The sequence below is a fragment of the Hylobates moloch genome, unplaced genomic scaffold (genome assembly GCF_009828535.3).
Source record: "Hylobates moloch isolate HMO894 unplaced genomic scaffold, HMol_V3 SCAFFOLD_20, whole genome shotgun sequence".
Taxonomy (NCBI): domain Eukaryota; kingdom Metazoa; phylum Chordata; class Mammalia; order Primates; family Hylobatidae; genus Hylobates; species Hylobates moloch.
The window spans coordinates 37,244,084-37,259,747 of record NW_026652295.1 but is presented as its reverse complement, the minus strand read 5'-3'; the positions used below and the strand labels follow the sequence as shown (position 1 = coordinate 37,259,747).

At 41.4% G+C, this 15,664-nt stretch overlaps 1 protein-coding gene across 4 annotated transcripts in view; it reads left to right on the top strand.

The window, feature by feature from the left end:
- The first annotated feature begins 8,824 nt into the window (after window positions 1-8,824).
- Window positions 8,825-15,664, top strand: part of BTBD9 (BTB domain containing 9) — a 495,597-nt gene continuing 488,757 nt past the window's right edge. The window contains exon 1 of one of the 4 annotated variants that reach the window (XM_032141217.2): window positions 8,825-8,912. The gene's annotated coding sequence lies outside the window, so the exon portion shown is untranslated. Of the gene's footprint in view, window positions 8,913-8,938; window positions 9,138-15,664 lie in introns of those variants that run through there. The other 3 variants (XM_058432661.1, XM_058432663.1, XM_058432662.1) reach the window with 3 other exon arrangements.

Here is a 15,664-nt window from a genome sequence, read left to right as displayed (position 1 = left end):
ATAAGGGAGCATGGGAAAGGTGGGAAGAAGAAAGTGAATACGGAATAAAGGATTGTGGTGATAAAGTGCAAACAAGAATATCAAAAGGTAAGGAACTTATGAAGACCGATTTCACATGTTGAGTACTAGAGCTGACAAACGGGAAGGCTAATACATTCACAAATTCAGTAATTTAAGGTTTATTTCTAAGGAAAGAAGCCTTCTCCACTTGCTAAGTAAAACAACAAAAGATAGCCCTTGCTCATTCTTTAAATTCATTCCTATGTGCATTTTTTTTAAATGTACAGTTGGCCCTTGAACAACATAGGTTTGAACCCCACTGGTTTATTTGTACAAGGATTTTTTTTCAAGCAAATGTGGGTTGAAAATACAGTACATAGGGGGCTGACTTTTCATATGCCAACTGTGAGACCTAAGTATGCACAGATTTTGGTATCCATGGGCAGTCCTGGAACCAATCCTCCACATACACCGAGGGACAACTGTATATGGTAACACTACGCCTTGTTAGGGAAAAGAACAATTCACTTCCAAATTCACTTACCTGAGAAGTTGTGTGAAAGTAAAAAGTAGGTCACAAGAAGTAAGTTTTCTTATTTTCCGTGATCATGGTCAATGTAAAACAAGTCAGTCTCCTATGAGCCCTACATAGCTAAGGCTAGAACCGTTATAATACAGGTGGTTTGAATGAAAAGCAGATGGCTGAAAGGGAATCACTTGAGGCTTTCCCACACAGTATTTTGACCACGATTGCATAGAGTGTGTCTTAGTTGAGGCAGTTTTAATAAAAATATCATAGACCGGGTGGCTTAAACAACAAACATTTATGTCTCACAGTTCTGGAGGCTGGGAAGTCCCAAGATCAAGGTGCCAGCAGATCCAGTGTCTGGTGAGGACCCACTTCCTGACTTGTAGACAGGCACCTTCTCACTGTGTTCTCACACATCCAAGATAAATCATCTCTTAAAAGGGCACTAATTCCATTCATGAGGGTTGTACCCTCATGACATTACCTCCCAAAGGCCCCACCTCCAAATACAATCACACTGAAAATTAGGCTTAAACATATGTATGGGAGGGAGCCACAGGACACAGACATTCAGTGCATAGTACAGTATATATAAATAATCCTCAGCCATACAACTGATTATGAAGAGTGCTATATCAGTAAGGATGCTTGCTATTGGCAATAAGAAAAAAAGCCAGCTCTCTGATACAGCAAGCACTTAAGAGATTCTAAAATGGATTGGTTGGCCAGGCGCAGTGGCTCACGCCTGTTATCCCAGCACTTTGGGAGGCTGAGGCAGGTGGATCACTTGAGGTCAGGAGTTTGAGACCAGCCTGACCAACAAGATGAAACCCTGTCTCTACTAAAAATACAGCCAGCATGATACCTGGCTCTGAAAGAAAATTCTCATGTGATCAAGTGCACAGTAACAATCCTATAGTAAAAGCTATTGGAGCTTAGAAAATGATACCCCAATATATGGCACTTTGAAGTACTAAAGAAGCAGCTTCAAACTCTGACACCCCATTCACCCACATCCCATCTCCAATCTTATCTCTCCTAAAGCTCAGGATGAGGCTGTTCTCTTTAGTTCCCTTATATACCTACAAATTGGACCCATCAAAGAGGAACACAATTGCCTTTGATCCCCTCCCTGAAATTTCATTAACTAGAGATTAAACCTCACATCAGAGGAAGAGACTGAAAATTAAACAACACACGTAGAGCCCAAACTTTGTCCCAAACTATTGCCCCTTTTCCCTTCCCACTCAATTCCCAAAGAGAATCATTTACTAACCATTGCCTGAGCACTGGAGCCATTTATTCCTCCTAAAAATAACTTACTGTCCCTTAAAATTACCACATCTCCCCTATCTCTCCTTCTCTTATGAAGCAGGGTATATAAGCATCTGGACCTCGTTGTGTTACTGGATAATCATTCTCCTGTGATTCCCCTGTGCTTATACATGTTAATAAATTTGCATACCCTTTTCTCCTAATCTGCGTATTGTCAGTTCATTTTCAGCACAGCTTCAGAGGGCAGAGGGGAAGCTTTGCCTATTTGCTCACACAATGCACTGGTGGGCTCTGTGGAGTTGTCTCTTTCAGAATTGCTTAACATATGCAGAAGACACAATACTCAAAATACAAGCCATGAAAACACTCTTGGTGGTGGATGAGGAAGGTTTCTGTGTGTGTGCTCAGGACAATATGGTCAGGTATGCAGTGTCCTGATGGACCAGCTAATATTGTGTGGCTGACTAAAGGCAGATACATACTGTTTAGAATTCAGTAATCTAATCAGCAGATGGTAGAGGGCTGACAGCCTTTTGTGAAGAGTGAGTCACCCCATTAAGATTCTCACCTAAATAGGAACATTCCTCTCCATATGGTAGTGAATAGAGAGAGCCCCTGCAGGCAATCTAGGATTTTCCTTAAAAAACAACTCTTCAAAAATAAGAAAAAAATAAGTGTTCAAGACCATCAAGTTCCATCCAATAGAGCAAGAGGTCTGCAAACTCACAGACAAGTCGTGTTTTTCTTTTCTTTAAAAAAAATTCCCATTAGTTACCAATATTTAGAGGTCAACAGATTTCAAATCTGGCAACCTTGGATGCTTATACCACATGGCAACAATCTGCTAGGCTGAGTATAGAGTACTTAACCACCTGCCTGGGCTGTTTAGGCATTAGAATGCTCTGTTGGAGAACGATCAAGATTTGGATTGAAATTTTTCAAAGAAATGATCAGTTGCTCACTCTGACTGTAGGAAAATCTAACTAATGCTCCCATGAAATGTATGGCTTTTAGCAAAGTGGCTGGCCAGTAAATCTACCTGGAAGAATTACTTGCAAAACATACCCTTAAGTAAATAAATTAATGTGGTATTTAGTTACTGGATCTAAGCCAATTAAATTTGAGGACATGTGCCCCCAAAAATTATTTCAGTTTGGAACAGGTGATCTTGATCCATTCTTTCTGATAAATGGTGAGCAACAAGATCAGCTATAAAGTTTATTATAATAAAATATCATCAGCATATAGGAAGATAATGGATTTTTTGATTTCTAAAGAAAGGGAGCATGTATCCAAATAACCTAAAAGTGGTTTCAAATTACTTAGACATAAGTTAAAAACAAGAAGGGCTACAACTATTTTATGCTACTTAAAATACTTTTTGATCCATCTGAACAATTCTATTATCTGGACTTTCCAGGTCATATAGAAGTCTTGGTTTTATATGAACCTGGATTCTATATTTAACTCATGCAACTTAACCTGAAACCAGCTCTTATTCACAGAGTCAAAGCATGAGAAATCATTTGAAGCTTCAAACATTCTTTTAAGAACAAAGTTTATTGTTCTAATTATAAAAATTATCATTGTACATTGTCAACAATTTGGAAAACAAAAAAAATTTACATTATTTTTCTCTCAACTATGTTTAAAAATTTCAAAGCAACAGAATACAGATATGCAGGCCAATTCACCCACTTACAAATGCTGAGCCAACAAATTTACTCAGAGCTTCTTGGCAAAGTGAAAAGTGAAAAAACAGGCAGTTATATAATTCACATTGCCTATAAAGAGAAAACACATCAGTTACTCAAGCGTAGCCCAATATTTCATGACTTGTGGCTCAGAGAGAAAATTCTCTTGTGTTCATATGAGGAACACAGAGTAACACCACACAGAACAACCTGTAAACTATGCCTTCTAGAATTCCTCAGTATAAGGGAAAGGGTACATAATATGAAGCCTGGGGGTTAAAAGCATGGATTCGAATCCGAGCTTTATCACTTATTAATTGTACCTTGGGTAATTACTTAACCTTTCTATGCCTTGGCTTCCTGTTTTATAAAATATTGTGAATAATATCACCTACTTCAAAGGGCAGTTATGAGGCTTAAATGAACTAATGCCTACAAAACACTTAAAGATAGATAACATAGGTGCAGGTACTATATATCTGGTACATGGTAAACATCCTTATTATTAAAGTCAATGCTAAAATGAATGTGTGTGCATATGCTAATAGTACAGAGAGAGGGCACTTAAACCAACTAAGGGCCTGAGGGAAGGTCTCCTGGAAAGAGGATGCTTGTGCTGGGTCCAAATCTTGGTCTACTATGACCTTGGCCAAATTATTTAAACTTTGTCCCTATCTGCTAAAACAGATACTTTGTCAGTGATCTATACAATAAGCTAATGTCTACAAAATTAAGTGAGATAATATATGAGGATTAGACAAGCAAATGTATCAAAGCATGGCATTAGTGACAATAAATGTTTCCTCTTGAATCTACTGGAAAAATATAAATTATTCTTGCATTTAACTTTTATTTGTGTCCATGTTAACAATTAAACAATTTTAGTTTAGAAACAGTTATATATAAATATTAATTTAGATCACAACAAAACTACCTAGAAGGAATGTTAGGTGACAACACTGGTTTAGCACAATTCTCCTGTTCTTTTTTTACTTCCATGGAAATGCCTTAATATATTTGTGTCCATTTTTGAGGCATACTGTGTTTACCTAACAGTGTAGGTAAGTACAACACTCTTGACTTCCATTAGATAGAGCTAACTGCTCCCTTTTCTGTATCACTTTATATATCCCTCATTTCACTTCATACAGATTGTTATAGTATATTGTATTATACTTACAATATATTTATATCTAGCTTTTAAACTTATTTTTTGAGACAGGGTCTCACTGTTGCCCAGGCTGAAGTGCACTGGCACAGTCATAGCTCACTGTAATCTGGTAATAGCTGACTGTAACCTCAAACTCCTGGGCTCACCCAATCCTCTTGCCTCAGCCTCCCAAGTAGTTAGAACTGCAGGTGTGCACCACCACACCTGGCTAATTTTTAGAAAATTTTTGTAGAGATGGGTGTCTGGCTATGTTGCCCAGGCTGGTCTCAAACTCCTGGCCTCAGGTGATCTTCCCATTTTGGCCTTCCAAAGCACTGGGATTATGGGGCATGAGCCACCACAAGCAGGTCTATCTTATTATTTTTTATTTTTATTTATTAATTTTAATTTTTTTTTTTTTTTTGAGACGGAGTTTTGCTCTTGTTGCCCAGGCTGGAGTCCAATGGTGCAATCTTGGCTCCATACAACCTCTGCCTCCCGGATTCAAGTGATTCTCCTGTCTCAGCCTCTTGAGTAGCTGGGATGACGGCACATGCCACCATGCCCGGCTAATTTTTGTATTTTCAGTAGAGACGGGTTTTCATCATATTGGTCAGGCTGGTCTCAAACTCTTGACCTCAGGTGATCTACTCACCTCGGCCTCCCAAAGTGCTAGGATTACAGGCATGAGCCACCGCGCCTGGGCTTACTTTTTTTTTTTTTTTTTCCTTTTTTTTAATTTTTTTATTATACTTTAGGTTTTAGGGTACATGTGCACAATGTGCAGGTTTTGGGCTTACTTTCTTTTCTTTTTTTTTTTTTTTTAAAGAACTATGACAGCTAGTTACATACTTAGTATTTCTCTCTCTCTCTCCAAATTGTGAGTTCCTTGAAAACTGTGTCATAGCCATAGTATCTAGGACAGAAGCTGGCACATAATATACTGATTCTTAATGGTTGGAAAATGGTCTGAGAAGGATTTGAAGTGTGCTGTTATAAGCAAATGAGTCTGATATAAAATTGGAGTGATTGAGCCCAGGGGGTTGAGGCTGCAGTGAGCCAAGATTGCACCACTGCACTCCAGACTGGGCAACAGAGCAAGATGCTGTCTCAAAAATAAAAAATAAAAATAAATAAAAGTATTGAATCAAATATGACAAAAAATAAAAAAATAAAATTAGGGGGATTATCTAGGAATTAATGTGAAAATTATAGACTCAGCTTGATCCCATCCTTTGCCAGATGAGAAAACCAAAGCCTGGAATAGTTGAGGGATTTGTTCAAAGTTATCCAGCTAGATAATGGCCAGAATCAAGACTAGAATCTCGAAACTCCCATCAAACCAGTCTAGAGGCCAATCCACTATACTGGCCTGCCTTTCAGATCTCAGTGATTTGGTATCTATCTCCACTATCCCACTGAAGTTTGCTATTGTCGGTTACCAATCACTTTTCTGTTGCTAAATCCAGTGAATGCTTTCCAGCTCTTGATATACTTGGACTTTTTGTGGTCTCCGACTCTGTTGACCCCTCTCCATCTTGCTAGCTTGGCTTCAGAGGCATTAGGCTCACCTAGTTCTCCTTTTCTCTCTCTGACCATTCTTTCTCAGACTTCTTTTTGGGCTTCTGCACCTCCTTTTAAAGTGCTCTCCAGGGGCCCTATCCTTGCCTCTCCTTATTATGTCTTCTGTATTTTCTCCCTGATTGATCTCATCCATGCCTCGGGCTTAAACTACCAATTATTAATTTATTTCTTCCAAATCTATTTTAATTCAACCTCTTTCCTCATTCACAGACTATAGTTTGAGTGTTTATTGGACATTTTTCTCTAGATGTGGAGGTTCCATTAGGTCACAGTCATATTGCTATAGTCTCTGAGGGGACCTAGTGAATTGTACCCTTCTCTTCCAGGTAATGGAGAAAGCTGCAGGAAACCAACTATTATCTTTATTACTGACTGTATTAGTTTCCTATTGCTGTTGTAACAAGTTAGCACAAACTTGGTACCTTAAAACATACAAGTTTATTATCTCGCAGTTCTAGAAGTCAGAAATCCTAAAATCAAGGTGTTGGCAGGGCTGTGTTCCTAAGGTGCTAGAGAAGAATCCATTTCCTTGCCTTCTCCAGCTTCTACAATTTGCTTGCATTTCTTGGGTCCATCTTCAAAGCCAACAGTATAGCATCTTCAAATCTCTCTGTCTGACCTCTGCTTCCATCATCACATCTCCTTCTCTGACTCTGACCCTGCTGCCTCCAGCCCAGTCAGACAATCCAGGATAATCTCCCCAGATACATCATTTAATCATATCTGCAAAGTCCCTTTTGCCATGTAATATAACATATTCATGGGTTCTGAGTATTAGGGTGTGGTCAGTTTTTTTTTTTTTTTTTGGTTGGGGGGATCATTATTCTGTGTAACACAGCTGACAAAGCTGGTATTAAATATTATCTGTGGACAGACAGCTTCCTAATGCCAAACTCTGGAATTAAATACCTATACTCTCTTTGTAGCCCTGGACTAGGCACCCTTGTCCCTACCCAAAGGCCCTGCTCCAGAAGAAGTGGAAAAGAACACCAGGACAGTTCCCTGAAGATAGTTATCTTTTAAGAGAAAAAGAATGGGATAGATGTCACATGTCCAGTTTCTCCCATTTAAGTTCACCGATCAGGAAGTCACTCCTCTAGGGAAGAGTGAGCTGCGGACAGGTACGTGAGAAACCAGGAGAGTATTACACTAATGGAATCATTCCATATGGAAGGAAGACATTGTGAATGGAGAGTAAATGTCTCCCTAACAAACAAATCCGTATCTGAACTCATCATCATACTCCACGTATCTGGTCATCCTCCTAAGAAATGTCACCATCACTATCTATAATAGTAACTTAGACACTTATGGATAATCAAGACTCATGTAGCTTGCCATCTTGTTAAATGTTGTGAATTCTACCACCTTAATGGTGCTAACATCTATCCCCTCCTCTATTCCCACTGCCAATGCCTTATTTAATGTTCTTATCACTTGTCTGGAGTACTGCAATGGTCTAAAAATGGGTCTCCTTGCCCCAAGCCTTGCTTTTCCTCACCATTTTCACTTTCTACTTTTACTCATGAAGCTTCCTTTGCCCGGAATTAAGTCCTTCCCAATTTGTCTCCTCCAACAACTGCACGGGCGGTCCCCTAGCTTGCTCCAGCGTCGGGGATAACTGACTCTCCTACATCAGCTACAGTCAGACCTGCACCCAGATTTCTAGGACTCTTATCTATCTAGATAGATAAATGCATTTTTTTGAGACAGTGTCTTGCTCTCACTGCAGAGGCTGGAGTGCAGCGGCGCGATCACGGTTCACTGCAATCTTGAACTCCCCAGGTTCAAGCGATCCTCCCACCTCAGCCTCCCGAGCATTTGTGACTACAGGCGCGCGCCAACATGCCCATCTAGTTTTTGTCTTTTTTTGTACAGACGGGGTTTCACTATGTTACCCAGGCTGGTGTCGAACTCCTGAGCTCAAGCGATCCGCCCACCTCGGCCTCCCAAAGTGCTGGGATTACAGGCTTGAGCCACCAAGTCAAATGGGCTTTAAAGTTAAAAAGTACCTTTGCATACCTTATTTCATTTTCACCTCACAATTCTCCAGCGCAGGCTGGACCGGTATTATTATGCCCATTTACTGAGAGAGGAAACTGAGTCACGGCTGGGCCAGTCACACCCTGCTGCGAAATTAACGAGCGTCACTTAGCAGCCTCATCCTTTTCTGGTCCTACTCCTTGCAGAACCTTCCTGCACCTCCAAGAACTTGCCGATCGGGTCTGCGGCAGTCTGGACGAGGCCACTCCACAGGCGCCCAGGACCTTCCCATCCGTAGTGACGCGCGCCGGTGACGCCATACAGTGACGTGCAGTGACGCGACTTACCCGAGCCAGGTGCCAGCGGGGCAGCCACACCCTGGAGCCCCCTGCTCTGGAGGGGCAGAGGGTCGGGCCGGTGCGAAAAAGCCGCAGAAGCCGCCTTAGGCGACTTTCTGGGCCTGCATCCCCGGACCCAGCAGCCCGCGGTCCATCGGTTGCTAAGTGACGCCAGCGCGCAGTGGCGCGTGCGCGGCCACGGCGGAGTGCGTAAAAGCGGACGCGCGCCGCGGCAGCCGGGGCGGCGGCGAGGACGGCGGCCACGGCAGCGGCCAAGGGGGCGGTGGCGAAGAGGGGTGTGCGGAACGGGCGGAAGAGGCGTCTGTGTCGCTGCTTGGTTGCAGAGGATCGTCGCTGGGGTGAGTAGCCGGGTCCCTGCAGGGGAGGTGGGTCCTGGCCGCACCTGCTGAACGGGCCCCGGGCACGGGGACGCGCGCCCCCGCCGTATCCGCGCGCACCGCTCCCCGCCCCTCCGCCGCTTTTTCCGTGGGCGGGGGAGGAGCTGGGACGGGGCCTGACGAGGGTCATTTCCTGGGCCCGGGTGCTCTGGAGAACGGTAGCCGTCCCTTTCGCAGTCCACGAAGGTGTAGTGGGAAGTAGACGTCTCGGGGATTCGGGGTGGCTCTACCAGCCTCCCAAAGAGAGGAGTTCGAATCAGGAGCAGCCCAGGTTCCCTAGCAGTCTCGTATCCTGTCTGAGACGACGCTGCCTGGGACTGAGGAGGCGAAACCCGCGACCCCGGGGTGGGGGTTTGGAAAGTTTGGGACTGCCCTCATCTCCCCTGCCCTGGCCAGCCTCTGAGTAGGAGCTGGTTGTTATGGAGAGAGTTGTGAATCAGTGCCTGCGTGCGGCATCAGACACACCCACGACCTAGGGAGGGCGACCTGTCAGTATAGATCCGGGGCAGCCAACCTGTTGCCTAGAGTTTGTAACTTCACATGTATGTGCGTGTGTTTCCTTGGCGTTTTAGTACATTGTTGCTACAGATTTTGAGACCAAGGTGCTGATAAGCATCCTCATTTGTTACTTCCTAATAGACTCAATTATCTTGCTGTATTTCCCAGAACTGTGTTGTGCTTTTGTCATTAGTAGGTCCAAGGAAGTATGGAAGCATGTTTTGTTTGTTTTTTCCTAAAGGCAGTACAGGCTGCTATTTTCTGGGCAGAAAATACGGATTCTGTTCACTGTGTGGGCTGGAAAGTGTTGATGACGGGAGAACCCAGCGTGTAAAGGTGTAGCTCATCCTCAGCTCGGTGCTCTCTTCTCAGTGCTCTGGACTCTATCATGGGTAAATGTATAGGGGTTGTGGTTACCATACTTGGGAGCGAGGAGTATTGGAGACAGGGAAGAAGCCAGTCTTTTCTTTCTGTTGATTAAGGCAATGTGTAGAGCCAGTGAAAAGATAGACTGTACTGAAATCTAATGTTTTGTGTAAGAGGATAGAGGAAAATAAGTTCAAGGTTCTCATGAAGGTCTAAAATTCTATGATTCCCTTTCATAACTGAGGATCTGTAAAGTATGTTACCTCTTGGAACCAGTAATAACCTTGCTTTGTAACACTTACTAGATTACTCGGAATTCAAAGTGTCTCCCTCCCTCCACTATAATAGCTTTTAGGACAGGAGTCACCTGTGTTTTCCTCCTTGCCCTATGTCTAACACATAGGAAAAATGTGCTTGCCACAGAGTAGGCATGCAATGGATATTTGTTATATAGCACACTATGCTCAAGTGGTGTATCTATGTATAGAAAGCATTTAGTTCAGTCCATCAAGTACTTAATACATGTGCCTCCCGCTGCCCAGTATCATGATAAATGTGGGAGGAGGATTATGGAGTGAAAAATGACATAGAAGACCTGTCTTTTTTTTTTTTCCTTTGAGAGCAGTAGTCTAGCTAGGAGATGTGTAAAATAATTATAAAACCAAGTTAAGTAGCATGTAACCAGTGCTGTCTGAGGACTATAAATATAGAAAATCAGAAAAGACAGGATGTGTAGACTGAGTTAGGGAACTCTTTGAAAGAGGCAAGATTTGACTTGGTCTCTGAAAGAAGTTAAAATTTGTTAAGAAATAAACCAGGGGCTGAGAAAATAGTAATGTGAATTTGGTTGTTGGAGGATATACCAAGACGACTTTTATGTCTGGTAACTGGAGAGGAACGTCTCTTATAGGGGAATACTGGAGAGAGATGGCTTAGCAGGTTGGGAAGGCAAAGTGTTAAGGACTAAGGCGGGTTTATCAGCATCCCACTGTTAACAAGATAGAGCCTTCTTGTAAGGTGGGATAGAGGTTGTATTAATCAGAGCACAGTCTTCGACAAGAATAAGTGTTATCTTTACTTGAAAGTAAAGGATATTACGCTTGAACCAATATCAGGTTGTTAATATACTTTTGATTTCAATTACTGATTGGAATCGATGCCTCACTAATGTGCATGTATTTTAGGTAGTCAGTGGTGCATGTCTCATCTAAAATCTACCTGATGTACTTGGGCCGTTGTATTGGAAATTTACTGAAATGATGTACCAGTAGTCATCCAGTCACACTCAGTGACTTAGTTTTGCTTGGGCTTATCTCTCTGAGGTTTATCTTTACTGCTGATCCTGTAAAATATACAAATGTTAGTTGGGAAAGGACTCTTTCTGATGAACGATGCTTAATACTGACAAAAGAGATTTCAGAATAATTAAAGACACTGCTGCTGAATATTGAACCCTTGGTCTTTATAACATCTTCTGTTATGTGAAAATTCTTTTGAGTGGTGTGTAAACCTGAAGTTGAATTGCTAACCAAGATGTGTAAAGTTACAACTGCAAATGTTGCATTATTTAACAACTCAGCAAATACTAGGTGCTGGTTATGGCGAGACACTTTGTTGAGTGCTGGGAAGACAAAGAAGTTAAGACACAGTATATCCTCAGCATACTAAGTGTTCATCAGAAGAGATAAACCACTAACCATTATATGCTGTGACAAATTAATCACTTTTGGAATGAATAATATGCTGGGGGAGTAGAGCGCCTTGGCTGGAGAAAAAATTGATAGGGAACATGTTGAAAAGAAGGCGATGGAGCTTAGCTCTGAGGGTTAAATAAAATTTTGCCACATGTAGCGGGGGAAGAGAGCGTTCCAGGGGCCAGCATAAGCAAAGTTGCTGAAGATTAAAATTAAATGGCATTTTTGGAAATATCTTGAGTTGTTTCTTGTGGGCAAGAGAGAGGGGAGAGGGCTGAACTCATCTCAAGAACCCATTCCTGAGATAATGAATCCATATCTGCTATAATGGCATTAATCCATTCATGAGGGCCTAATCACTTCTTATTGCATGGTGGAAGTGATGAGGCGGGAAGCTGTTTTCGGAGCCAAATTATGAGGGAGTGTTCTACTTCATCCTAAAAAGTCTAGACTCCTCCCATCCATTGGCAGTGGAGAACCATAGAAGGTAGAATAATCAGAAAGTTGACAGTTCGTGTGCAGATTGCATTAGAGTGGAGAGGCAGGGAGACTAGAATGTAGGTCAGAAATGTTGGACAATGGAAATGGATAGATTTTGGAGACATTTTTAGATGTTAAAATCTCTACATTTATGACAAGTTAGAGATAAGGGAGAGTGAGAAGTCAAAGATAGTATGTCTAGTTTGAGCAACTGTTTGCTTATGATGACATTAAGTTAGAAATCACAGGAAGAGGAACAGGTTTGAAGTGGAGAGAAGAAATAATGGCAGTGTTAATTCTGAGGTTTCTGTTGGGAGTTTAAAAAGAGAGATCCACTAAGTAACTGGAAATGCTACTTCAGAGTTTCTGAGATGGTTAGGGACAATTGTAATATAGATGTCCGCTGAGGCTATGGGAGTAGCGACCTTCTAGGAGGCATGTTAGTATAGTAGTTAACTTAGTGGACTTTGGAGTTAGGAAGATGGCAGGTCAGATCTCTGTTATGCTATTTATTGGTTGGCTGACCTTTGGCAAGTTATTTAACTTCTCTAAGCCTAGGCTTCTTATCTGAATTAAAGAATTGTTGTGGAGATTATACATGTGCACAGTGATTAACACAAAGGTACTATGTGCACAGTGATTAACACAATGCCTGTCTTATAAATGCTTGATATAATAAATGGCAGCTGTTGCTGTTATTGTTAGTAGTAGTTATAGATGTAGAGATAGTAGGAGAGGCCCCAATGCCAGAAAAATGAAGAGTGAGAACTGGAAAAGATGGTGAATGGAACTTTTGGACATTTAAATCAGTATTTAAACTTGGATCATGTTCTCATCTTTATTTTGTGCTGCTATTTCATAATTTACGTTTCATAATAGCAGCACAAAACAAAGACAAGAACTGATCTAAGTTTAATTTATAAAGAATAGTCTGGTTAATTTATAAAGAACAGAAATTTATTTCCTGGTGGTTCTGGAGGCTTGGAAGTCCCAGATCAATGTGCCAGTGTCTGGTGAGGGCCTTCTTGCTGTGTCATAACATGGCAGAAGGCATCACATGGGCAAGTGAGAGAGGGAAGGGGGCTGAACTCCTCGTGTCAACCTATTCCCACTCTACTGGCATTAATTCATTCATGAGAAAAGAGTCTTCATGGCCTAATCACTAAAGATCCCACCACTCACTGCTGTTGCATCGGGGAATCAAGTCTCCTCTAACACATGGAGGACACATGCAAACCATAGTAGTTCTAAAATTTGAAAATGCATTAGGAAGAGCTGGAGGTGGCCAGGTGTGGTGGCTCATGCCTGTAATCCCAGCACTTTGGGAAGTTGAGGCGGGTGGATCACTTGAGGTCAGGAGTTTGAGACTAGCCTGGCCAACATGGTGAAACCCTGTCTCTACTAAAAATATAAAAATTAGCTGGGTGTGGTGGTGCACACCTGTAATCCCAGCTACTCAGGAGGTTGAGGCAGGAGAATCGCTTGAACCCAGGAGGTGGACATTGCAGTGAGCCGAGATGAGGCCACTGCACTCCAGCCTGCGTGACAGAGCGAGACTCCATCTCAAAAAAGAAAGAAAAAAAAGAAATAGCTGGAGGCCTTGGTAAAGCACAGATTTCTGGGTCCCACCCCCATAGTTTCTGATTAAGTAGGTGTGGACTGGGCCTTGAAAAATTGCATTTTTTAACAAGTTCCCAGGTGATGCTGATGGTGCTGTTAGACGATAGATGAAAGAAAAGGAACCAGCACTAACAAAGTGGTTGAAGTGTGTGGAGAACCAGGAGATAGAGAAGAATAAGAATTTAACAATCTCCAGATTCTCTAGGTCCACCAGTCTGATTTCCAATTTCATAGACCTTATCTCATTCTTATTTTTGTTTTCTCCAGAATCTGTTATAATGCCTGATACATAGCAGTAACCTTTGAAGCTTCTTAATACTGTCCTGGTGCATGATTGCATGTACCTCACACATAGATTTCATTTATCCTCTTTTATCTCTGATGAGTCATGGGGAGGATATGACTTCTAATTTTACACACACACAAAATAACTACAGAAAATTTCTTTCATATATCTGATGTGTAGCTATCTGCATTTGACTTTGTGTTAGATGCCCTCTCCCCTTTTTTTTTAAAAAGCGACAATCCAGTTTGCAAAATAATTGTTAATAATATTTGCCAGGATTCCAGTCTGTGTCCTGTATTAGGCACCTTGAGTCTTATAAGGGAAGCAAATAATGTATTCCCTGTTCCTGGGAAGTTTACAAATAAGATGGGTGAAATGAGCAAAACCCACAGGAAAGAAACAGGACGAGGTATAATCACAGAAACATGGATGTAGAGAATCTGAATCTAAGGACATATTCCTTGCTTGCCAATATTCTTTGGGTTTTACATGTTTCATATACTGAAGACTTTTGGCATATAGCACACATGTTAGTCCTAGTCTCTGAGAGAAAGTTATAAGGGAGTTCCACTATATAAGGAAATAAAACAGCTGTGCAAAATTATAAACACGTTTGTAAAGGGAGTGAAATTGGAGTTAAATTGGAGCTTCATGACTGACAGTTTAGCTACTCACTATTCTGCCTAGGTGCTTGTTCTCTCTCATTTATCTCTCAGCTAACATTCATTAAGCATTTACAGTGTGCCAGAAATCGTATGAAGTGCTGGGCATAGAGAAAATGATAATTGCCTTGTGCACCTCAGTCTGGTTTTACTTGGGGAAATGAATGTGCACACATGTATGCATATTGTCAGGGTGAAGGTGCCTGACTTTTATAATCTTAAGATTATATTGAAGGAAGAGACATTGAGGACTTGAAGTTGAATTCATTCAGCCTTAATGTATTCAAGGGGCCATGATGAGTATAGGGATGGGACCATGACGAGTATAGAGATGTGTATTTTTTTTTTTTAGCAACCAAATTTGTAATTTGATAGAGGAGAAAGAACATATTTGGAGTAATATAAAGAATACGATAAGTACTGTATAAATATTGATTACAGACTAGGTACTCTGGCTTCTTAAGTAGCCAAGTGTTCAGTTTTAACAGCAACTCATAAGCTATTGTAATGTTTCAGAAATTTTAACATGTCATAAGTCCATATTAACCTCCTGGGCTGCTTTTGCATCTGAATATGAGACACAAAAATATTCTGGCAGTCTGTGTCCCTATTTTCTTGATTTGGGAAGTATACGCATAATGCATATAAGCAAAAGAGTAATTAAAACAAGGTGCTGTTTATCTAATGGCTACATTATGCAAGGCCCTTTCTATATACTGTTTCATCCTTGTAATGACAACCTTGTAAATTTGCCATTATCTCCATTTTACTAATAAGGTAACTGAGTTCCAGATTGGGAACTGTTTGTCTGTAGCTTGTGGCCAGTGAGAAGTGGGACTGGGCTCCAGTACAGACCCAGGTGTGGACTCTGCAGCCTATGTTCTTTTTACTTCATGTCAATTCCTTATGTCATCATGGGTCTTCAGCATGTTAGTATCTTGATGAAGAAATACAGTCTCATTTCTACTGTTTTAGGAAAAGTTAACTGGAGGAAGTTAGAATTTTAGTAACTGCCTAAATGTTTGAAGACAATTTGATAATATAGTGAGGGATGGAAGGGAATGGGGGCTGGACAATTAATGGCCCCAATGCTGATTCTCCTATGAA